A 26,196-nucleotide genomic window follows, 5' to 3' on the forward strand; every position below is an offset into this window, starting at 1 on the left:
CCTGCATGTAGGTGACCTTGGGACCAGGAGATCTATCCCCATGACTTCCTCAGTCTCAAGGGTGACTTCTGGTTCTTCTTCTTGCACAAGTGGCTCAGTATTGGAAGCAGAGGGGAAATCTCCTCTTCAGGGGATGATGAAGTTTCCTCAGAGCTGATGGATGGCATACTAGGATGAATGGGAGTTAGAGGGAGAATTTTGCCTTGTCTTTCTTCCTCTTTAAACATGCTCACAAGCGTTCTCCCTATGTCCTCAACATCTTCATGAGGCGAAGGTTCCGCCTTCTTCACAAACTTATGATCACCTTCTTCTGAAGTTTGGGGTTACATCGAATCTATGAAGTAATATTTGGCATCAGCATAGTGAGTTTCGGCTACAGGAAATGGTCTTCTATCAGCATAGACCGTATTCTATCTCCCATCTCGACTATACTTGAAGTACTGATGCAATGTGTATGAAACGACCTCCTGATCGTGGAGCCACGAGCGGCCGAGAAGGATGTTGTAAGATGTGTTGGTATCGATCACATTAAATTGAGCATAATCATTTAATTCACCGATCTTAAGATGAAGGCGGACTGTGCCAACCGGTTTCTCTCCTGACTGGTTGAACCCATGGATTGTGATATGATTCAGAGTGAGATCCTCAGACCCTAATCCGAATGGAGTGAGGATTATGCTTAGGATAAGGTTGATTGTTGACCCTCCATCCAACATAATCTGTTGATGGGGCATGCATGTAATTCACCAGTCACAAAGAGAGGGCGATTGTGAAATTTTTCTCCCAATTGCAAATCATCCTCTGAGAAGGTGATCGCCATACATCTACTTAAGATTGATGGGTCCACCTCATTGGGTTCCACTTTGGTCTTATACACCTCTGGATTGGAGAGAGCCTGAACCAGAGCCATACGATAATCCCTTGAGAGCATGAGGGCGTCAAAGAAGCTACGAAGGGCTGGAAGCTTCCTTAGGTGCCCTATCACATCATATTTCACCTTTTCATTATCAACCTTTTGTGTCCCTAGTCTTCCCACTGGCTTTGGTGGTATAATGGGTCGAGTAGCAGATCTAAGTGGAAGAGGTTTATTCTAGGCTGCTTGCTGACCTAATTGAGCAACCGGCTTGGTTTGGGTAGTTTGAGTGGAAGTTTGAGGTTGAGGCTTAGGAGGTGGTTGGGTATATGGGACCAGCAGCATCCCAAGGAATTGGAGAATTGGTGGATTGTCCAGGATATTTGAGCGAGGAAGGAGCCCAAGGAGTTGGAGGATGGGTAAATTTTTTAAAGTATTCGAGTGAGGGAGAAGTGGCAGACCATGAAACTTCAAGATGCCTGAATTTTGAGGTGGAGGTTGCAGCGTTTTCCCCGATCTCAGGCTCATTTGCCCCGTGTCGGGAGATGTTTCTAAGATTTACACCATGTGACAAGCTTCCTGAGAATAGAGGCTCTACCCTCTTAATTCTCTCACCCTCTGCTCAAAATTAAGCTCGGAAGGCGACTAGGGTTTCTTTGGCTTTGACCTCTTGTGCTTCTTTGTAGAAGGAGATGGATCTAACTTGGCTCGAGCTACCAAGGCGTCAGCAACTGATAAGAATCCAGCCTCCTGGGCTAACATCTTTTTCAACCTTCTTCAGTGTGGCCTGCTTATATTGGTTCCTTCAAGCTCTCTGTCAAGAGCCTCAAAGTCTGGACATTTCAAGGTTGTACATGTAGGAGACATAGAAGAGGAATCATAATAAGAAGAAGAAGAAGAGGAAGAAGGAGAAGGGTCAGTAGGTGAGGGACTTTTAAGGTCGTTCCCCTCATCGGATTGATTTGGGCAGCCTTTTACGTCATCACCAGAGTTGGACGTGTGTAGGGAGTTTTTTAAGTCTTTCTCTTGCTTAAACAGTTGGGGGGTACTTTTAATGTCATCACCCTCTGAGATGAAGGAATAAGGTCACTGGCAACAGGTATGAAGTCTTGTAAGGTCGACAAGGGAGGAAGAGGCTTGAAAAATTCTGACTTGAACGGTGGCTGAGGAACCTTGTTCTTCCAGCCAACAGCCCTTGGTGCTCGTCTTCTTCTAGTTACCTTTGGAGGTGCTTAGTCCGTCTTGCTAGGTTTGTGAACAACCCTAGCTTGACGACTCGCTTCTCGCTTTAAAGACTCGAGCTTGTTCTGCCTGTGATGGACTTTCCATGGCTGGGAAGTCGAGGATTCAACAGGATCAGAGGCATCCTTCCGGGAGTCTTACGTTGAAACGCCCTCCTGGATGGGCATAGTGCCTTGAGGGTGTTTGGCATAAGCAATGTAACCTCTCTGGATGTTTTCTGCTAGCACAGCTTCGAACCCATAACATTCGTTTAGCTCATGGCCCCATATCTGATAGTATGGGCACCAATGATTCTTGGTCCTCTGGGCAAGGTGCTTGGGCTACCTCACTAGCCTTGGTGCAATGAGTCCTTCTTGGAGCATCATATCGAATAGAGCATGGAGAAGATCTGTTGACAGCTCATCAAACGTGCGCAGGATTTTGTCTTTCTCTTGTATTGTTACCATGTGGGAAGCCTCAGTTGCCCCGAATGCAGTCTTGAGTTCTTCGAGCTTGATTTGACACTTTTGAATATGAGCATCGATGAGGTCTTTTAGTGTGTAGTATTCTTCTGTGGAGTGGTTTATCATTCGATGATAAGCAAAGTATCTTGCATGCGTATCGAGACCAGCTTGATTAGAAGACTTGATCGGCAGCTCAATCATGTTCTGTTCCAGTAATAGTCGGAGCAGTGCAAGAACCCATTCCTTTTCAAAAGGATAAACCTTGTTCTGAAGGTTAGTCCAATAATCACTTCGATCAAGGTTCACAGGTGGGGGTACCCGATTGTATGATTGCTGATGTTTTCCTGCCTGAGGCACTTTTGCTACGCTTACCCCTTTGGAGAGGTCCAATGTCTGAGAGGCAGACTTCTTTGGATCACTGATGGTAATGGCTATGCTGATCACCCCTTTTTTTTGATTGCCCTGAGCGTTGGTTCGAGAATTGTCATTGCCCCGATTATTTCCCAAGCTTGTAGACTATTGTCTTGATTAGCCATGGTGGCGTGACAAGATTTCTATATAGACCGACTTAGAGATCAACTCTGACATGGAGGTCGGATTGGAGGCCTCAACATGTAAAGCAATCTCAGGTCGCATGTTTCGCACACAGGTCTAAACTGCTTCCTTCTCAGGCATGGGATTAGGATGGCGAGCAGCCAAATCTCTCCACCTTACTATGAATTGATTGACTGGTTCGCCTGGTTCCTAGGTCAAGGTGAGAAGCTCGATGGTTTCGACCTCTATCTCGACCTCATAGAAACGCTGGTGGACCAGTTTCTCAATTTCCTCCTAAGTATGTACTGAATTTGGGGGAAGCCGAGCATACCACTGAAAAGCAGGGCCATCAAGGGTTTCAACGAACTAACGAAGGAGGAGTCTCCCATCAACCGCTGTCTCTCAACACGCCGCATGAAAATGGGTGATATGCTGGTGTGGGGATGTTGTACCATCGAACAGGGGAAACTTCCCTTTCTTGTAGTCTAATGGAAATGGAACCAGATTGATGTAGGAGGGGTATGGCTTCTGGTAAAGCTTTGACCCTGCATACTCGAGATTTGTCTGTTCTTCAGGTTATGGCTTAGCATAGCGTCATTGTCTGCCTGTGAGAGGGTTGGTGAGGGATGGACGTGTCCCATGAGGCACGAAGAGGAGGCTGCCTTGAAGTTGTACCATTCAAGTGATGAGAGTTGGCCTCATGGTTAGCCGATTGTCGTACGGTTTCCATGCGATCAATCTTCTCCATCATTGCTTGCACCATCTATTTGAACCTATTCATGCGCTCTTCCTGGCTATCACTAGGTTTATTTACAACCGTAATGCTGACCATTTCCCCAGGGAGGTTAGCCTTAGGTGCAGTTGAGGGCTTTCGAGCTTGGCGGGTCGCATGTGGCAGATCGGTCAACAAGGGGTCAGCATGCCCTTACTGGACTCGAGCCTTATACACTGACCGTGTGAGGGCAGGTTCTTCTTGGGACCGTAGTTGCTGGGTGGTCGGGTCATCTTCTATGATGCTGACCATGGTGCAGGATTCTCGCACCTCTTCTTCAGTCTCTGTGATTCATAGAGGGTAGAAAGGATTATCAGGAAGGAGACCCTTGGAGCAGGGTGTCCCGACTTTTTTGGTCTACCCTTAATTAGGATCTGTAGTCCTTTGTTTTGCTTATCTTTGAGGCTGCGGTAGTCTTCTTTCTTGAACTGAGACTAGGATCGAGGTTGACCCTCCTTCTTAGAGCATGAGAGGGCCGTATCCATAAGATTGGGCAGCGAATGTGGAGAATGGATAGGGGCTAGATTGGGCTGCTACCTTGGAAGTTGTAGAACTTCATCAGTTATCAGGCCTTTACCCCGAACTCCTTTGTGGGCTCCAAAGGCATAGTCGACCTGACAGGACTGGCTAAGGATGGTACTCTTAGGGAAAACCTTCGACTACCAGGTCTTGAGATAACCACCGGGAGGAGAAAGGGCAGAAGAAGAGGGGACCGGCTCTCGACGATGTCTGAGTCAGGAGCTGGCAGTGGCCTGGGAAGGTGGCATGTGTATGCCCCGTTGAAGTAGCATTCCAAGTGACTTGGGGGTCAGTCCGGGCTTGAACAGGTGGTCTGGCCTTAAGAGGCCGAGAACTACGAGCAGGTGTCTACAGGGGAACCGGTGAGGGCCTACCCTTTACAGGGTGCGCTAGCGAGTGCTAAAAGGAAGGACGAAGAGATCGTCATCCGTCTTCTTGGGTTGGCACAGCAACAACATTGCCCCAAGCAGTGAGATGCATAGGCATGCGCACAGGTTTCAGCCCAAGGAGGATTGATCCTTGATGTGCACTCAAGGTAGCACATGGGATGCCTCGAGTGTGACTTAAGTGGAAGACCCACGAGTCTTAGGGTGTGTGCATGAGGTGGAGGCCCAAGGGTCTCCTCCTCGTTGTGTTGTCTCTAAACATAGAGACCCAAAGGGGTGCAGGAATGTGGAGGATGGCCTTGCGGTGACCCACAAGAGCAATGGCAATTCTTTTGCCTTTTGCTGAAAGGGACTGGGCAGCCTTCCGGCATACCTCGACAACACGACCGGAAAGTGACTTGCTGGTAACAGGTTGCATGCTGTGAGTGGTAGAAGATGTGCTGCTAGTGCAGGGTGCCTTGATGGAAGTTCCATCAGGGCAAGGAGATGGGGAGTTAGGGAAATTTAAGTCGTCCCTCACACCTATCCAGGTTAAGACCTAGGAGCTAGACCCGAAGTCTTTGCCCAAAAGGAATGTTGTGAATGAATTTCGAGGAACCTGTTCCCAGGGGACGCCTGCGAATGCGAGGATGAAAAATTCCTATTTCGGATAAATGGGTTAACAAATTCAGATGCCATGTGGTGTGTCAAAGCAGAAAAACAAAAGAGAAAACAAGTATGATCCGACGAAGGGATAGTAAGTTCCCAGTGGAGTTGCCAAGCTGGTTAAGCGCCTCGATCTCACCTTTTGGGTCGGGATAAAATGACGGCATGTGTCTCAAGTTTTAGGGGAGCTCGGGACTTGAGTTCGCTCTCTCGAGAACCTTGTTGGGAAATAAGGGCAGGTATATCAACCGGTAAGAGAGGAATTTAAGGTGGGTTCGAAACTTACTCGGGCTGGCTCATGTGGGCACCCTCTTAAATGATTAAGAAAGCCCCCCATTCGTACAACTGGTTCAAAATCATCTCCCTTGGCCTGTATTCTCCTATTTCTGCAATCACACACATGGTTAATTTTACGAGACAAGTAGTCCAAGAGACCTCACCTTGTCTTTTTGGGTGAATGTACACAAGTGTGCACATTCAAAGAGAAGAAATAATGAGATGAGGGTTGGGAGAAGGAAAAAGAGAGAAGAAAAGAAAGATACATTTGACCAAGTGGCTAGCCTAGCACAGTGTCTTGATTGGTGTGATGATTGACCTGACGTAGTAGCAAAAGGGGCACAGTAACTTGACCGACTTGATGGCAATACTACTCTATGACAGAACACCAACACCAACCCTCATGGCACAACGGCGAGTTCGACGTGGCAGCAAGATGGGCACGGTAACTTAGACAGGCACGACGACAATACTGCTCAATTACAAGACTACCGTGACAATGCTAGAGTTGTCCCTTGATAAAAGAGAGAGGGAGAAGAAAAAGAAAAAGAAAGAGGAGAGATAAGAAAATCAGAGCGAGAAAGAGAGAAAGAAGAAAGGAGATAGGAATGTTGGAAGGTATCATTTATCAACATGGGGCCCCCGTCCAATAAAAACTAGCAAACAGTGGAAATTTTGACAGTCTCAGAATAACCCTAGAATCAGCCAAGATCTTCAAAAGGTCTCTCAAAAGTCCCCTGCTCAATTTCATCACATTCCGACACGTCAAAGGCAGTGCAGACTGAGAAACAGTTCCAGCAGACTCGACCTCTAACACCCTGAAATGGCCCATATAACTATAGCTACATTTATGGTGTCTCAAATCGTTATGGGACCACCCTCGTTGGATCTGTCACGGTCGAAAACCTCCGAAGGTCAAATTTCAGCCCGAACAGATACTCCAGGAAGACGTTATAGGCAAAAGAGTGAAACAGAAGGGGTCACACGTTATTCCCATGTAGCCACCTTACAACTCCAAGCCACTGAAGGGATAGTCACGACCAGTGACTTTCGATACTCATACATCACCCATCCCAAGTTGGATCTTGCTCAAATTTGGTGAGCATGTTCGTTTAATCGAGACGAGAGATTTGATATGTGGCACAACCCGTGATGACACTCGAGCACTAAGAAAAGCTAAAGAGAAGTTGCTGATCCATGAAGAAAGTGCAGGAAATTGAGCAACATTGTGCCTCACTCGAGCGGTCAAATCCTGCCACTCGCGAGCCCAATCGGCTTGAGACCAATTCCATCGTGTGCGTAAGGTCTAAGGCTATCACTAACCCGAACCCCGTACGTGATGAATGGGCGAATTCTGCACACAAAACCGACGAAGAAACTACAAATTCCGTCACCGAAATTCCAAATTCCGACAAAAATTCCAAAGTTGCCAAATCTTTGTTCGAGCACGGAATCGAGCTGCGTTTGTAGCCCCATGATCGTAACAGCATGCTTAGTGTAATGCAGTAAAGAAATCACCAAAAAAATCAAGGAACGAGTACACTATAGATCCGAAGTTTCAAGATCCATTAAAGTTTCAAGTCACATGATCGTGCACTAAAAACACTATCCATGGCATGAAGTTGGTATCAAATCGTTCGCCATGCCGAGCCCTACAAGAAAACAATCATCTTTGGATCAACCGGGCATCAAAACGACCTCAAATCAACCTTGAAAGATCACACAAGTTCTATGGCAATACAAGGACTATTCCAAAATTCCACGAATTGTTAGGAAGGGGCAAATCTGTCATTTATTTTCTAATTTCTTTTAATTCATTAAGGTTATTTTTTATCATTCACCCATGTTTGGCACAAATACTCTATATATGTACCAGTACACATCAGAGGATTCAACCTTTCACAAAAGAGAGAGTTTTTACTTTATACAACTTTCTCTTTCTTCTCATTGTTGGGTCACGTTTGAGAGAGAGAGTGAAGTGAGATAAATTTTTTGCTGGTACCCCTAGGTTTGAGGTAAATCTTCTCTCTCTTCTTTTCTTCTTTTTTTTCTTCTCTCTCTCTTCTTTCCTCTCAGCCTCCCCCCTCCTTCTTTATTTGAGTTCCTCACAAGGGTCATGCATGGTAGTGGTAGTGTCGTGCATGCCTCCCCTGAGGTCACACAGGTCACGCATATCGATGGCAGCGCCGTGTGCTAGTCTCCTTCTCTTTTTGTTCTTCTAGTGAGGCATGTAGATGGCACTGCTTATTGCCATCCACGGACGTAATTTCGACGCCTTAATGAAGAGCTTAGACAACAAAACTTGTTGTTGCCCTCAGGGATCCTTCCCAGTTGTGCGTCTATAGTAGACAACGATACCCATCACTGCCGGCTAGAGGCCTCGGATATGCAGATCACCATTTGTGAGCTTCCTTCGCATATTCAATGCTTATCGTCGTCCATCCTGCATCCTACGCCTATCGCCGAGCTCTTCATCAGAGACTACCGCCTCCCACACGGGGGCTTGTGGTCTCCTTATGTTGCAACGGTGATGCCTAGCGACGTCCGTAGTTCACTTCTCACTCTCTAAACCATGAGCAGTAGTGTAGAGCACCATCCAAGAGCCAAAACACTGCTACTCCATGGTCGTGAGTGGCAACGCCTAGGGCCGTCGAGACCCCATCTCTCTGTCGTCTCGTGTCTTCTTTTCACTTTCTTTTCTCTTCTGACTTGACTGAGGGTAGACTTAGCCTAACATCGCCACATCGATCTCAGTTTCTCATAGTATTGCTACCGTGCTAGTCTTAAAGACAATGCTAGTCGTCCTACCACTCCAGGTCAATGACTTCTCGGTTGCCATCCTAGTCTCGCCTCTTCATCAAGTTTTCTTCCCTTTTCTGTCTTTATTTGAACCTTACGCTTCATCGCCCTCTCGTATGAATGTACAGTGCCCTAAGACAAGGGTCGGTCTCTTTGGCCCGCTTGTCTCACAAATTAACCATATAAGTACTGTACAAAAAACAAGAGGATTGCAGGTCAAGGGAGGCGATTCCGAACCAGCTAAATCAGCTGGGGGCTTTCTTCGTGATCTAAGAGGGAACCCATGCCAGCCAACCCGAGTAAGTCCTGAACCCACCATGAATTCCTCTCTCATTGGTTGGTATACCTGCCCTTGCTCTTGAGCAAGGTTTTGCGAGAGCGATCTCAATTCTCTGGTTCGCTAAAATTCCAAGATACACACTGCCAGATCATCTAGATCCGAAAGGTGAGATGGAGCCACCTAACCAGCTTGGCGAATCCACTGACTTACTACCATTTAGTCAGATCGCTCTTGTTTGATCAGTATCCTCTTTTACTTTTTGCATTAAATTCTATGGCACCTGAGTTGTTCAACCCATTCATCCGAGTCGAGTCCATCCACTCGAGCCACACCTCAGGGCAACCCTTACGTTGCCTTAAGCTCACATCCAGAGCTAGACTTCTCGGGCCCTACATGCGCCATGCAATTGCTTTCAACAGCCAGGGGCAGCGCTAACTCTACGCCACCTCGAGCACTTGATGGTCGATCACTCCGTCCTCCCTCCTAACACACAGCTTCACCTTGTGAGATAGGGGCTTCTGCCTACTTCATCCCTCACAGACACAAGCTCGTGGGTCTTGACCCATTGACCGGGCCCAGATCGACCCCCAAGTCACCCGAACGACTAACTCTAAAGGTGCACATGCACCATCTTGACAAGTTCCTTTCCGGCCTCAACTCATATGGAGTCGTGAACCATCTCCATCTTCTATCACTCTCCAAACACCAGGCAAACACCTCGACCCCTGGTACTCAAAGGTCGTCCCTAAGAGTACCATCTTGAGTCAGCCTTAGGTCAGCCACTCACATGGGCCCACAATGGAACTCAGGGCAATGGCCTGATGTCAGACAAAGGCCTCCAGCCTTCAAGGCAGAAACCCAGACACGACCATTGCGTGTTCGAAGAAGGCGGGGCAGTCTAGTCCTCAGACTCAGTTCTGGAGTGAAGTCCCAGCCGTCTCAAGGTTAAGCAGGAGAGGGGTCTTCAGATCCTCACCAAAGAAGCCTCCAAGGCAGTCGAGGCCACCACCTTTGATGACCTCCTACCTCGTAACCCCTTTTTCTCTCTCCAAACTCCGGAGCCTGACCGAGTCTAAGAGTATTTTTGGGTCGTCACTACTCAGAAACCAATGTCGCAATACCATCAAGAACCGGTCCTCACTAAATCAGCATACAAGGCTGAAGTCCAGTCGGGGCACACTCAACCCTCCAGACTGACTTGCCACGCACCACTCGTCGACCTCAGCAATCCACTGTCCTGTCAGGCTCTGTCCCTCCTGAAGAGATGGTCAATGCCATGATGATCAATGACCCAAACAACACTCAAGAGGAGCTAATGAACAAGTTCGAGGAAATGATGCAAGCCATCCTTGGAAAGATGGAACCCCTAGAGGCCTCCAAGTCTGCTTCTTCGATCGATTCCCCGACTGGTAAGGACACAGTTCCCAAGTAAACTCCTCCATCAGCCTCCCAAGATAGTTCTACCTCCCGCGGGGTCTCCCAAACTGACATAGATGCTATGGTGGCCCATAGCCTCAAGGACAAGGTGACAGGCATATAAGAGACGTCGCTCTATCAAAATCCGTACCCTTCGTACATAGACCAAGTACCCTTCCCTCCGAACTATCAAAAGGAGAAGCTTCCCCTGTTTAATGGTTCTACATCTCCGTACCAGCATACTGCTCACTTCCAGCAGCCTGTATGGAGACAACAACTGATGGACGACTCCTCCTTCGCCAATTCATCGAAACTCTTGAAGGGCCAGCCTTCCAATGGTTTGCTCGGCTACCTCCCAGCTCAATACACATGTGGTAAGAGATGGAGCATTTGTTCTATCAACGCTTCTACGAAGTCGAAAGGAACGTGGAGACCATCAAACTCCTCACCTTGATGCAAGACCCTGGTGAGACGGTTGACAAGTTCATCATCCACTAGAGAGAGTTGGTAAACTTCCATGCCACTCCCATGATTGAGAAGGAAGTGGTCCAAATCGGCATACGGAACATGCTTCTCGAGATCGCATTACTTGTCGAGGCATCCAATCCACCATCCATGGCAAAGCTCATCTCCAAGGAAGTTCATATTTAGGGATTATTCAAGCATCATGGCAACCCTTATCAGGAACCTGTCTACTCAAACTCTCGCTCCAACAGTCGGGGCAACCAAAACAGAGTAATCAGCGTGGTTGTCACCATGGCTAACACCAAAGGCAAGGTTCCTCAAACCTTGGACCTTTCCAAGGCACAAGCATCTCTGGTCGGGGGCAAGCAACAGTATTACAACAGCGTCCCGCCTCCTAAAAATTCTAGGCGAAACGACTACTGGGCCCAACACCAAAATAAGGTTTACCCCTTCAACACAGAGTGGACGTCTGCACTACTTCTGTTGCTGCTAGAACAGAACATGATACAGCTATCGAAGGCCAATACTGCGGAGTTGGCTGGGCAAGAGGCAAATGAGAAGTACTACACCTATCATAGGAGGATATGCCACCCCACTAATGACTGTTCTAAGCTCAACAACACGATCGAAGCCCTTATTAACAAGGGTCAGATAAAGATCGAAGAGTTAAAGAAAGCTTTCGGGGGAACTGAGGTTTGTCACATAGTCACGATCCAAGAGGACGATGCGGCACCTGCTATCCTTCATGCATTTTTCTCCATAATGCTCGAAGAAGGACTCGTCACTCTCAAGCTAGCAAGGCATCCCAAGTTCTTGCCTATAGAAACCGTGAACCTCTGGTTCGCGTATCACCACATATGAGGTCATGACATTAGCAAATGCATTGGCTTCCACAAGCTCTTAGCAGAGAAGATGCAGCAGTACCAAGAAGTTGAAGGCAACCCAGAAGGACACCCTCGAGTCCCTCTTTTGCATGAGCAAGAAGACCTCCTGATGCAAGCCCAATGAAGCGCTAAGCTAGACCCTCTACAGGCCCTCATCAAGGCAATGCTCCAACAAGGCCTCATCACTCTCAAGCCCGCCAGGCAGCCGAGGTGTCTTGCCCAAGGCACGGAAAAACTTTGGTGCCCATATCACCAAGTATGGGGCCACGAACGCAATGAATGCTCTGGGTTTGAAGCTATAGTCGCGGAGAAAGTCCAGCATGGCCACACCGTTTGTGTGGTTCTCGCGAAACACATCCAAGTCATGCCTTCCTTTCCAAAGGAAGCCACACTACCAGCCCCTCCTGAGTATACACTGGACCCTTCAGAGCCTTCGACCTCTTAGCCCTGGAAAGTCTATCATGGGCCGAGTAAGCTCAAATCCTTGAAACATGAGGCAATCTACCAAGCTAGGGCTACTCACCAGCCTTATAGGTTGGTCCAGATACCCCCTCAAGGATCCCAAAGGAGACGGTAGGTACATAGGTTAGCTCACCGAAGGAATCGTCCTCCTCAGCCACCAGTCGAGGAAGAGTTCCTTAGGCCCCTTCCTCAACTGCTGACCTTGCAAGACTTTATCCCTGGCGTAGCTCTCCTCATCCTTTCGTCCAATCAGGCGGACATCTCGAGTCACCAACAACTCGAGATTGCCCCAATATGGGTGACGACGCTAAAAGCACCCCACGACGGTCAAACCTGGGGCAAGACCTAAAATATCCCCTGGGCAAGTCCAATTCTGGCGACGACTTAAAAAGCTGTCTGGAACATTCTAACTCTTCTTCTCCTCCCTCATCTTTTATTTTCTTCACAGGTGTAGGTCAACAGTGCCAACACTTCGACACTCTAAATAAAGAGTTCGGAGCCACCAGCCTCACCCAACCATAGCAAGAGCGCCTCAGAGAGATGTTGGCTTAGGCGGCTGGATTCTCGATAGCCGCCGACTGCCTGTTAACCCGAGCAAAAACCTAGTCATCTTCAGGTTCCTACTCCCACAAGGCCTGCCACATGATCCAGGTGCATGAAGCTTCACCTAGCTTGGGGCAAGCACCAAGTGATCCCAGTCACAAGGCCATGGACTCCCCGTTCGAAGCTGACCGTTCCTTCACTTGGACTAGCCAAAGACCGATGCTGTCCCACACTGTGCCCCGCCTAGAAGCCGAGATATCCGGATCATGGGCTTCTACATTCGAGTCTCCTAATGGGGAACTCCAAGAAGCTCCAGAAGACTGGGAAGAAGGCGGTCAAGCCACAATTGATGAGCTTGAAGAGATCAACCTAGGGAATGAAGCTGACCTAAGGCCGACTTTTATCTCAACAAAAAATGTCCCCAGAGGAAGAAAGTTATATCTCCCTCGTTCGAGACATTTTCGCCTAGCACTATCACGAGATCCTCGGTCTAGACCCTCAGAGTGATGTTCATCGCCTTGGTATTGATCTAACCATCAAACCCATGAAGCAAAAATCAAGGAGGTTTTGACCCGATCTCGAGATGCAGATCGATGTTGAGGTGAACAAGCTCGGGCAAGCAGGATTCATATGTGTAGTCAAATACCCAAAATGGCTGGCAAATATTGTCCTTGTCAAGAAGAAGAATGGCCAAATCAAAGTCTGTATTGAGCACTGCCAGCCCCAAGGATGACTTCCCCCTCCCTTTCACCGAGATGCTGGTCAACTCCACAACTCATTGCCAAATCTTCTCCTTTATGGATGGGTATTCCGGTTATAATCAAATCAGGATGGCACCAAAAAATGAGGAGGCCACTGTGTTCTTGACCCCAAGAGGCGTCTTTTGCTACACTGTGATTCCTTTCGGGTTAAAGAATGCTGGTGCCACATACTAGTGGGTCATGACGACCATCTTCAAGGACATGATCCACAAGGAGGTCGAGTGCTATGTTGATGAACTGGTGGTGAATTCGGAAACAAAGGATGCCCACATACAAGACCTCAAAAAGGTATTTGAACGACTGCAGCGACACCAACTCAAGATGAACCCTTGAAATGTGCCTTCAGCGTACGCTCAAGAAAATTCTTTGGGTTCATCGTGAGGTACAGAGGACTGAAGATTGAACCAATCAAAATCAAGGCAATTCAGGAAATGCCACCGCTTGCAACCCTCCATGAACTGCGGTCTCTTCAAGGACAGCTCGCCTACATTCGAAGGTTCATCTCGAATCTTTCAAGGTGATGCAGGCCCTTTTCACATCTCTTAAAGAAGGACACTCCCTTCATATGGGATGAGGCGTGCCAAGCTGCACTAGATGACATCAAGCTATACTTATTAAATCCTCTAGTTCTCTCTACACCAGTGTTGGGAAGGCCTCTCATCCTGTACGTGACCGCTCTTGATGAGTTACTTGGGGCACTTCCATTTTAGAACAATGATGGAGGTAAAGAGACAGTGCTCTACTATCTTAGCCGCAGAATGCAAGGGGCTTAGAAGAATTACCCTCCAATCGAGAAGATGTGCCTAGCCTTGATCTTTGCAGTACAAAAGGTTTGCCATTACTTGCTCAGCCACAAGGTCAAGTTAATCACCAAGATGGACCCGGTCAAGTTCTTATGACCCGGCCATAACACAAATGGGCATTATTTCTGATGGAGTTTGACATCATGTATGTACCAAACTTCCTCACAGCTAACCTAGTTCCCTCAAAATCTCCCCTATCGAGCGACCTCCCAAGTGAAGAAGTTTTCGGTACGACACAAACTCAACCGTGGGAAACAGAGCATTCCAGTCTGATAGAGGGGGTGCTGGAGTCGTGTTCTTAACTCCCAATGGCGACCTCTATCCTTCTCACATGTAGAGTTGTTTTCTCATAATGAAGCCCAGTATCAAGGCCTCATAATCGAACTAAAACTCACCCAAGAGCTAGAGCTAGAACACCTGAACATCTTTGGTGACTCTGAGTTGGTCATCTGGTAGCTTAAGGGGATTTATGATGTAAGGAAAGATACCCTCAAGCCTTATCAAGACATGGCCCAATCCAACATGGCCCAATTCGAGGATTTCTCCCTAATTCATATCCCTATAAGGCTAAATTAGTAAGCTGATGCACTCTTGAAGCTTAGTGCCACCATTCAATTGTCTTCATCAGGGCCCACTATAGTCTGAGTAACCAAATGGAGACACGTTGATGGACATGATGAGAGGGATGTCTTCCCTGAACTCACGCCTTACCCATTTGGGGCACTCCTCGTAGCTAAGGATGTTGTTGAGGCAGAGCAAGAAATGTCCCAAGGAAAAGGATCGAAGGTCAAGAAGCAAGAGCCCGAATTCTTCGACCCAATGTGTGTAGAGGTTGAACAAGTAGAGGACTGGAGGGAGCCTATCATGGACTTCATAGAGCATGGAAGGCTACCTCAGGATCGGGCGGAACACAACAGCATATGATAGATGTCCACCAAGCACACCCTTCTCGATGGAGAAGTCCTCTTCTGTTGGACATTTGACGGAATTCTCCTCTGATGAGTCGATACACAAGAGGCATGCAAAGTACTTGAAGAAGTGCACTCGGGTATCTGTGGGCTGCATCAGTTCGGCCCTACGAGCGCATACGCAGACTCAGCTATTACTGGCCTTTCATGGTGGCTGATGCCCAAACTATGCCAAAAGATGCCAGGTGTCACAGATCCACTCAAGCCTCATTCATCAACCTTCGGATCCTCTCCACCCTACAGTGACATCGTGGCTTGTGTCCCAATGGGATATGGACATTGTAGGACCCATCGATCCCCCTTCTGCCTTGGGCCATGCCTTCATTTTGGCAACGATAAACTACTTTTCCAAGTGGGCTGAAGTGATCCCTCTCAAGCAAGTTCTAGGGATCATGGAAGCCAACTTTATGCGTCATCACATCATCTACAGATTCAGAGTTCCGGACCGGATAATCTTTGATAATGGCACCTAGTTCAGAAGCCATCATGTTGATCGCCTGGTCAACCAGTTTAGCTTCTAGTGGTAGTACTCGACTTTGTACTACCCTCGAGCCAATGGATTGGTTGAGGCATTCAACAAAATTCTGTGCGGGGTGCTCCGAATGTCAGTTTCAAAATCAAAGAAGAATTTTCACAAGAAACTGCCTGAAGCTCTGTGGGCATATCGCACCACCACTCGGAATGCTACAAACTCCACTCCTTACTCCTTGGTCTACAGAGGTGACACAGTCTTTCCCCTCGAGGTTCAAATACCGTCACTCTGTGTCGCTATACATCAGGGACTGAATGAAAACGAGAGGGTCAAGCTCTGTTACCAAGAGTTGGATGCCCTTGATGAAAAGAGACTAGAGGCCTAACAGAACCTCGAACTAAATCAAGAAAGAATGAAGAGATCCTTTGACAAGTCTATCAAGGTTTGCTCATTCACTCGTGGGGATCTAGTTTTAGCAATCAAGAGACCAATTGTTATGCATGAGCACCGCAAAGGAAAATTCGAGCCCAAATCGGAAGGTCCGTTCATAGTCAAAAAGGTCACGCCAAATAGGGCCTATGTACTAGCAAACTCGAATGGAGGAGAGGCGATGCCCCTTGTCAATGGACGATACCGAAAGAAGTATTATCGTTGATGTATCCCTAAAAGGCGGTATGTGCAGAAAGAAAAGAAGGAAATAGAAAAGAAGAACAACAAGCTTGTTCAAAAGAAGTTTGTTTCTTTCATTGCATTAAAAAGAGGTACAAGTTATAATCAAAGGCCCATTAATAGGGAAGTTACAAAGCTCTTGCATTTGAGGATAAGAGGACGGCGCCCTTGCATTTGAGGATAAGAGGATAGCTATAGGCCAAAAAGAAACACTCTCCTCATGAAGAAGAAGCAAACCCATGAAAGAAATGTCTCCATCATGAAGAAGAAGCAAAACCACTAAGAGAAGTTAGCTTCAGTCCCACCAAAAGAGGAGGGTAATAGGACAAAAGAAGGAGCCAACCATTTTCGAGTAAGCTTCAATGCATCTGACAAGGCATGGCTGGTTTCCAAGGGACCGGCCTATGACGGAACAACATGGACTTCACGGCTGTGTCGGATGATTTGGCTTCCAACAAATCGTGGCGGCACAGCCTTCTCGTTTGCCATCACTCTTGACCCCCGCGAGATATCACCGTCCATGATCATCGCCATGCGTGACTCAACACCATGCGCAACCATCGCCGTAAGCAACACAATCCCAAGTTCTACCATCACCACGAGAAAACCAATGCGGCACGAGACCATCGCCGCAACCAGCATGCTCCTGAACACGGCTATCTCCTTATGTGGCTTAGGGACACATGAAGGCGGTGCCGCATATGACTTAATGTCGCACATGACCTTGACGTAAATCGATTCCCACCATCCCCAATTCCTAGAGGGCATTAACCCTTGTGTTTCTTCAGTTTCCCCAGCTACCTACGCACGGTGACCATCCACCATCTTCTCACCCAACCCTTAGGGTTCCCACAAGCATTTCCCCTCCTCACCGGGAATCCACCGTCCATTGGGAAAACCTTGCCCAACCTTCCACTCACTGCTAGAATTAGTGGAAGACCACCGGAATCCCCAGAAGGCTTCCCTAAGACCCTGTAGATCTCCCTTCTCTCTGCTTCTGCAATTCAGCATTTCGTTACAAGCTCACAGAAATCCCATTGAGTTCCCAGTGAGCCCACTGATGTTTTCCCTTCTTCTCCTTTAATGACTAGAGAACTTACAAGTGCCCTCTGAACTCTCTGTGACCTCCCCTTCATAGAAAAACGACCGGAGAAGCGCTCGAACCCCAGCAGGGAACCTCTGCAAATCTTGTTAAGGCCACAAGAAGCCATGTTCCTTGCTCAGAAAGCCTCGGCACTTCCCGAAAAGGTTCACAATCACAGAATGAAGCTTCGCGACCTCTTGAAGCTTGCCAGAAATGCTCCTAACCGCCTATCTCTACAAATTTTGGTCCGAAAGTTGTCGCCGAAAAACCTTGATCAAAAGCTTTTACCCTTCCTCTCTAAAAACCCTTCTACTGTTTTACCCTTCGTAAAATAGTAATGTCGGGGTTTTTCCTCCTTTTATACCCGACAGTGTCATAAATTACCCTTGACAAACATAACATGACGTTCCATTCCCTTGTTCTTAGTAGCAATAAGACCAGGCCGAAGTGAGTCAAGCCCGAGACCCGAGAGGGATATGGCCACGCCCTTCACCTAGAGGGCAATCACCAGGCGCCTTCGTCAAGGGCCATCTCAGCGTGCCCTCGTCAAGGGCCATCACCACGCACCCTCATCAAAGGGTCATCGCTTCGTGCTTTCGTCAAGGGCCATCGCCTTGCGCCTCGTCAAAAGAATTATCACAGTGCATTTTCCAAGGGCTACTGTCACACGCTTCACCAAGGAGAATATTATCGTGTGCGCCATCCGACACTTAGTGCCACACGCACGCCATGACACTCTCAGTTGGACCATCATTCTGCACTCCTAAGAAGTTCGTCCCCTGCACCACCGCCTCACTCCTTGGGGAGTCCAGCCTCCAGTGATGGCTCTATTTCCCATGGAGTCAAATTCCTTCACCACGCCACAGTCCAGATGCATGACCCTAAACTATACAGTCCGAACTATATGACCTTAAACTGTAGCGGTGGTCTAGTTGTACGACCTTAAATTGCATAGTCCTTGTCACACGACTCAAAACTGTAAGACCACTGTCCGAACTATATGACCTTAAATTATAGCGGAGGTCTAATTATACGACCTTAAACTGCATAGTCCTTGTCTCATGACTCAACACTGCATGACCACGGTCCATGCTTCATGACCTTAAGCTGCACAGCCGTGGTCCATACTATACGACCTTAAACTATAGCGAAGGTCTAGTTGCATGACCTTAAACTGCACAGTCTTAGCCGCATCACTTTAAACTGCATAGCCATGGTCCAAGCTACAAGACCCTAAAACTATAACGCACGAAACAACAAAGGGTCCATACGCACAACTCCAATCGAGAGAAAGATCACCCCCTCGCTGAAAGGGTATTTCATCAACATCCCCAGTGGAGTTAGATGTGTGCAAGAGTCATACCTACCCCTTTAACCCCTAATGGGTTTGTTTCACACCAACATCCCAGTAAGAGTCACGTATTATTACGACCCATTATCCTCAAGGAGTATAGGGCCCTTCTTATCCTCTCAACCATCATGAGGTTCATCTGTGCTCTTCCCTGTCATCCTCAGCAGAGTCACATGCATCCCATTGCTCATTATTCACAAGAGGCCACACTAGGCCTTCTAATCCCCGGTGAAGTCATGTCTGTTTTTCACTCCACGAGTGTTGCCATCTCTATCTAAACCTCTCACTTATGTATAGCCTTAACTATCTCTATCCCCAGGGAGTCAGATTTCTATCCACAGCCCATCTCTAATGTAGCTTTACCTACATGACGACCCACACACTGGTCCATACTGCATGACCTTAAACTGTGTAGTCATGGTCCAAACTATATGACCTTAAATTGTAGCAGAGGTCTCATCACACGACCTTAAACTTCATGGTCCATGCTGCATGACCTTAAACTGCATAACCATGGTCCAAACTAGATGACTTTAAACTGTAGCAGAGGTCTCATCGCACGACCTTAAACTTCATGATCCATGCTGCAGACCTTAAATTGCGTAGTCATGGTCCAAACTATATGCCCTTAAACTGTAGCAGAGGTCTCATCACACGACCTTAAATTGCATGGTCCATGCTACATGACCTTAAACTGTGTAGCCATGGTCCAAACTATATGACCTTAAACTGTAGCAAAGGTCTCATTGCACGACCTTAAACTGCATGGTCTTAGTTGCATGACTTTAAACTGCGTAACCACGGTCCAGCTGTATGACCCTAAACTATAGTGCACATCCTAACTGCATAACGTTAAATTGCTTTGCCTAAGTCCAGGAGGCATGACCTTAAAGATGCTCCCACATACACACACACACCTTTTACGTACATCTTTACGCACGTATTCCCTAACTGATCCACTTTTCTTCGTATACCACCTCCATTTCCTCCACGATGAACCTACATACGTGCACACACCCTTTACGTGCATCTTCACGCATGCCTTCCTTAGCTGGCCCATTCATGTGCGCACACCACCTTCACCATCATTACCATCTTTTCCTCCAGTGAGTCTTACCCATGCTCACCAAACGGTGAACCCTTCCAAGAGAAATACTCACCGTCAGCTAGTGGGTCACCATTGTTCACCTACCATCCATCCATCATGAACTCTTCACAAGGCAAATTCCTGCCATCTTCCCAAGTGAGTCAAAATCATCACTAAGCCCACTCTATGGCCTCCACAAACTGCCATTCACCACCACTATGATACAGCTATAAGACCCTAAACTATAATGTATGTTCTGACCGCATGACGTTAAAAGGCTTCACACAGGTCTCGAAGGCACGACTCTAAATACGCCTTCACATAAAAAAAATGAGCATGGTGTACACCTAACAAGGGAACGCCATGAGTAAAAATGATGGACGGGCATGGTCATGAAACCATGAGTAAGAGAGTTCCGTGAAAAACAAAATCAGGGCACGGTGAAAACCCCAAAAGGGCATGATGAGTAAAAACAGATAAAAAGGGTGAACATGACTGCAGGGAGCCCAAAAATAGCGGAAGTTGGTGAAAACCATCATCACGATGCCACTTCTCCTGTTCAATTGAAAACCTGCAAAAGGGCACTTTGACCGACAAGATAAGCTGACGCACGACCACCGCCTCAGTCGACATTTAATCTCCCAACAGTCACAATCCTTCTTAATGAGGTATGCCTAAAATCCTCAAAAGCCAGCATCCAATCGCAATACCACATGGCTCATTAGGGAGTGAGAGCTGCATAAGATCTCTCAACCATCATGGCTCATCAGGGGGTGAGAGCTGCATAAGATCTCTCAACGATCATGGCCCATCAGGGGTTGAGAGCCGCATAAGATCCCCCATGTTTCAACATGGCTCATCAAGGAGTGAGAGCCACATAAGATCTCTCAACAATCATGGCTCATCAAGGGGTGAGAGCTGCATAAGATCCCCCACGCTTCAACATGGCTCATAAGGATTGAGACCCGCATAAGATCTCCCTAGTTCAACAACAACAAGAGTCCTTGAGGGTGAGGAAAATGACCAAAAGATCCCTCCAGAAATATTAAGAACCATAACAAAGGCAAGAAACTGACAAAGCCAGGGTCTAACCTGCCACAGGCTTCAGGCTATGCCACACTAAAATCCCCTAACCTACATGGGACAAGACTTTCGGGACAGATCAGAAGCCCCCAACTGGACCCCACTAGATGGGACTTATAGAGATACCCTGAGCATCAAAAGCAAATCTGGTGTAGCAGTGACCAATGTCGACATAAGGTTCATAGCATTTGGCCTTCAAAAAGGCCTGGTAGTCCCTTGAGGGTGAATACTTTGACAAGATCCCTCAAACATCCCGAATGATTGCACTTGTCAATTCTCTTGAAGCACAACATTCGGGGGGGTATGGCTGTTGGAAGGTATCTTTCATCAACAAGGGCCCCTGCTCAATAAAGCCTAGCAAACAATGGAAATTTTGGCAATCTCAAAATAGCCCTGGAATCGACCAAGATCTTCATAAGGTCTCTCAAAAGCCCCTTACCCAGTTTCTTTGCATTCTGACATGTCTAAGGCAGTGTAGACTGAGAAATAATTCCGGTAGAATCAGCCACTAGCACCATGAAAGGGCCCCTATAACTAGAGCTACATTTTTAGAGTCTCAAGTCATTGTGGGACAACTACCATTAGATCCAGCAAGGTCGAAAACTCCCAAGGGTCAAATTTTAGCCCAAAAGCACACTCCAAGAAGAAGTTATAGGCAAAAGAGTGAAATAGGAGGGGCCGAACGCTATTCCCGTGTGGCCACCCTACAACTCCACACCATGGAAGGGATAGTCACGACTAGTGACTTTTGATACTCATATCTCACCCGTCCCAAGTCAGATCACATTCAAATATGGTGAGCATGTTCATCTAGTCAAGACAAGCGATTCGATATGTGGCACGTCCTGTGACGACACCCGAGCGCGAAGAAAAGCTAAAGAGAAGTTGCTAATATGTGAAGAAAGTGCAGAAAATTCAGCAGCATTGTGCCTCACTCGAGTGGCATGATCAGCGGCCAGATCACTCCACTTGCAAGCCCGATCATTGCGAGACCAATTCCATCGTCAGCATAAGGTCTTAGGCTATCACTGACCCAAACCCCTTACTTGATGAACGGTCGGATTCTTCACACAAAGCTGACGAAGTAACTGTAAATTCCAATGCCGAAATTTCAAATTCCGACCAAAATTCCAAAGTTCCAAAATCTTCGTTCAGGTACGGAATCGAGGAATGAGTACACTATTGATTCAATGTTTCAAGATCCATTCAAATTTCAAGTCACATGATCGTGCACTAAAAACAAGATCTATGGCTCAAAGTTGGTATCAAATCGATCGTCATGTCGCGCCTTACAAGAAAACAATCATCTTACGATCAATCGGGCATCAGAACGATCCCGAATTAGCCATGCAAGATCACATAAGTTCTAAGGCAACACATGGACTGTTTTGAAATTTCATGAATTGTTAGGAACCAGCAAATCTGTCATTTTGCACCCTATTTTCTAATTTTTTTTTTATTCAATTTAATCTTAATTTCAAGCAATTAGGGTTACTTTTGATCATCTACCCATGTTTGGGTCAAATTCTATATATACGTACCAGCATTGTACGCATCAGAGGACTCAACCTTTCACAAAAGAGATATTTTTTACTTAATATAAGTTTCTATTTGTTATCATTGTTGGGTCATGTTTGAGAGAGAGAGTGATGTGAGAGAAATTTTTGACCGGTGCCCCTAGGTTCAAGGTAAATCTTCTCTCTTTTCTTTTCTTTTCTTTTTTCTTCTCTCTCTTCATTTCTTTTTTTTCTTCTCTCGCTTCTTTCCTCTCTCCCCCGCCCTCCTTCTCCATCTGAGTTCCTCGTAAGGGTGATGCATAGTAGTGGCAGTCCTTGCATGCCTCCTTTGAGGTCACACAGGTCGCGCTTGGTGATGGCAGCGCCGTGCGCGAGTGTCCTTCTCTTTCTGTTCTTCTATCTTCCTCTTCTAGTCAGGCTTGTAGATGGTGCTGCCTATCGCCATCCACAGACATAATTTCGAAGCCTTAGTGAAGAGCCTAGACAGTGAAACTTCCTGCTACCCATTAGGATCCTTCCGCGTTACACGTCTATAGTAGACGGCGATACCCATCGCCGCTCGTTAGAGGCCTCGACAATGCCTATTGCCGTATGCAAGCTTCCTTCGTCCTTCCTACATCCCACGACTATCGTCGTGCCCCTCGTGAGGATTACCGTCACGTGCTTCACAGATGACTATCGTCGCGTGCTTCATCAGAGACTACTGCCGCCTGCACGGGGGTGTGTGGTCTCCTTATGTTGTCAACAATGATGCCTAGCATCGTCCGTTGTTCATTTCTCACTCTCTAAACCATGAACAGTAGTGTAAACTGCCGCCCAAGGGCCACGACACTGCTACTCCATGATCATGAGTGGCAACGTCTAGTGCCATCGGGACCCCATCTCTCTGCCATCTCGTATCTTTTTTTTGCTTTCTTTTCTCTTCAGTCAAGTAGACTTATTCTAGCACCGCCACATCAGTGTTGGTTTCGAGTAGTATTGTTGTCGTGCTGGTCCTAAAGACTATGTCCGTCTTGCTACCACTCCGGGTCGATGACTTCTCAAATGCCATGCTGGTCTCTCCTCTTCGTCAAGTTTTCTTCCATTTCTATCTTTATTTGAACCTTATGCTTCATCACCCTCTCGTATGAACATACAGTGCCCTAAGACAAGGGTGGGTCTCTTTAGCCTACTTGTCTAGCAAATTAACTATAGAAGTGTTGTGCGAAAAACAAGAGGATTACAGGTCAAGGGAGGTGATTCCGAGCCAACTAAAACAGCTGAGGAGCTTTTTTCGTGAGAGAGCGATCTCAAATCCTCTCTCATTGGTTGGTATACTTGCCCTTGCTCTTGAGCAAGGCTCTGAGAGAGCGATCTCAAGTCTCGAGTTCGCTAAAAACCTGAGATATGTACCGTCAGATTATCTTGATCCAGAAGGCGAGATCAAGGCACCTAACCAAGGAGAAAGGAGGGAAAGAGAAGAAAAGAAAGAGTGGAGATTGAAGAGAAAGAAGAAAGAAGAGAGGAATGTGGACAGAAGGAAGAGAAAAGAGAAAAGGGAGTGAAGGGAGAAGAGGAAAGAAAGGATTGACAGAACGAAGGGGGACCGAGAATAAGTGAGTGTGAGAAGAGAAGGGAGAGAAAGGAGAGAGAAGAGGAGAGAGAGAAAGAAGTAAGGTAAGAGAAAGAGACAAGAGAAGGAAGCATGGATGGCGATGAGCTTCTACCGTCCATGACAGAGAAGAGAGAAAAGAGAAGGAAGCATGGATGACGAAGGCGCTCCGCCACCCATGATAGAAAAAAGAGAGAAGAGAACGAAGCATGGACGACAATGGAGATCCGAAGGAAAGAGAATGAATAAGATTAAGAAAGAGCCAGAGGAGAAAGAAGGAAAGAGAGAGAAGGACACACGCACGGCGTTGCTACCGCCGTGTGTGTTAAAGAGAGAAAATAAAGTAGAAAGAGAAGTTCATGCATGATGCTGTTATCGCCATGCACATTCAGACAGAGAGAAGTAGAGAGAAAAATAGATCAGAGAGAGAATAAATAAAGGAGAAGAAGAAGAAGAAGAGAGAGAAAGAAACATGTATGATACTACCATCACCATGTGTGTTAGAGAGAGAAAAAAAGATGCATGGCACTAGTTACTGTCGTGCACGTTTGAGATGGAGATGAGAGAGACAGAGAGAAGAAAAGGAAGAGAGAGCCATGCACAGTTCTACCGCAACCGTGCATGTTTACAAAGAGGAGGCGAGAGAAGCAGAGAAAGAAGAAGAAGAAAAGAGAGAGATAAAGAATGAGAGAGAAAAGAAACCAAAGAAGGGGATGAGTAGAGAGAAAAAGAGGAGTGAGAATAAAGGAAGAGAGAGAATTACCTCAAGGAAGAGGGGTACTGACTTAATTCTTCTCTCTCGTCTTTCTCTCTCTAAGACATGTCAATCAAACTCAATGCAAAAACTCAAACTTTATTGATGAATTGAAAGTATGAGGGGGGCCCTTTTACAATTAGGTTTAGCATGTATTTATAGAATTTGGCACAAACATGGGTCGATGCCCAAAAACTATCCTAATTGATGATAATTAAAATTTATTTGAATTTAAAAATATTCTAAAAATGGGTGCAAAATGATTGTTTTGCCCATGCCTAACAATTCATGGAATTCCAAAACAGTCCCTGCCACGGCCCTAGAACGTGCGTGATCTTCCATTAATGATCCGGGGTTGCTTTGGTACAGTTTGACAAAATATGATTTCTTTCTTATAAGGATCATCATGGCGATCTATTTGATACCAACTTTGAGCCATAGATTGTGTTTTTAAGCCATGATTATGCGACTTGAAATTCGTACGAATCTTGAAAACTTCGGATTGATATCTTGATGTTTCTTCATCATTTCTTCATTGTATTGCACTGACCATTCCATCATGATTGCATGCTAACAAACGCAGCTCAATTTTGTGCCCAGACGAAGATTTTACAGTCTTCAATTTTTTGCCGGAATCTGAATTCCATTGGCTGGAATTTACTGCAACTTTATCTGCCACATGTGAATCTGACTATTCATCATGCATGGAGTTCAGACCAATGGTATTCCTTGACCTTAAGCATGCGATGGGACTGATCTCGTGTCAATCCGATGAGCAAGTTTCATGATATGGCCGCTCGAGCAGGACGTGTCGCTGTTGAATTTCCTGAAACTCCCTTCACGAATCATCAACTTCTCTCGAGCTTTTCTCCTTGCTCGGGCATCGTCACGAGGTGTGCCACATATCAAAATGCTCGCCTTGACAAGACGAACACGTTAACAAAATTTGAGAAAGATCTATCTCGGGACGAGTGAGATATGCCTCCCGAAATTCACTATCCGAGAATGTTAAAACAGTCACCTTTACTAGTGATTTGGTGCAAGGACGACGCACTAGAATACCGTGCGGCCTACCTCTTTTCTGTCTTTTACCCATAACTTTGTCTTGGAGCCGATTAAGCCAAAACTTGACCCATTGGGTTTTTCGACTGTGCCGGATCCAATGGCGGTGGTCCCACAACAATTTGATGCACCAAAAATAGAGTTCTAGTTACGGGGTTCGTTTCAAGGTTTTAGAGATTTATTTCTTCAAAATTGTTTCTTTGTTTGTACTACCTTAAACATGTCGAATTGCGAAGAAACTTGACAGGTGGCCTTTTGAATCCCTTATGAACATTTCCACTTGTTCAGGGGTAATTCTGAGACCGTTGAGAATTCCATTATAATTCAAATTTTATTAGTCGGCTTCTCTTTTTTTTATTCGGCATCGGGGACCCAAGGTGTTGAAAAATGTCTTCAAACAGATGCCCATGGTGATTCTTCGGCCACTCCTCGACGATCTTGTAACTCCTTCTCAGCAGCAGAAGAGTAGCCAAAA

Source organism: Amborella trichopoda, chromosome 2, assembly GCF_054954075.1.
Source record: "Amborella trichopoda isolate Santa Cruz 75 chromosome 2, AtrichopodaSantaCruz75HAP2 v2.0, whole genome shotgun sequence".
Lineage (NCBI taxonomy): Eukaryota > Viridiplantae > Streptophyta > Magnoliopsida > Amborellales > Amborellaceae > Amborella > Amborella trichopoda.